Below are 407 nucleotides of genomic sequence, written 5' to 3'. Positions count from 1 at the left end.
TCACCAGCAGTCGGTTTTGATTTATAAACTTAGTAATATTCATTGACAACATAAGTTGTATCACATTATAATGTTTGATAGATCATTAGTTCAAACTTTACATTTCTAGAAATGTCATGATACTTGGATTCCTATATTTTCCTACATGTTCATATTTGAAAATACAGAAACTATTGATCAAAGATGTTTTTAATGAATTACTAATGACAGCTATTGTACAATTTAACCAGGTTCATTAATCATAAACTTAAGTCATAAAAGCTTCATTTGGCATCACAACATGTTTACCTGGTAAACAGAAACATCAAAAAATTTAAATAAAAGTAATAAAGTTGTAAATGCATGTAAAACCTAAAGAAAAGAAGTTTGTTCCTGTTCAAATTATTCAGCCCCCCCCCCCCCCCCCC

This window comes from Sinocyclocheilus grahami, unplaced genomic scaffold (genome assembly GCF_001515645.1).
Source record: "Sinocyclocheilus grahami isolate Dianchi unplaced genomic scaffold, SAMN03320097.WGS_v1.1 scaffold13971.1, whole genome shotgun sequence".
NCBI lineage: Eukaryota > Metazoa > Chordata > Actinopteri > Cypriniformes > Cyprinidae > Sinocyclocheilus > Sinocyclocheilus grahami.
The sequence above is the reverse complement of the archived record's forward strand: the minus strand, read 5'-3'. Positions refer to the sequence as shown.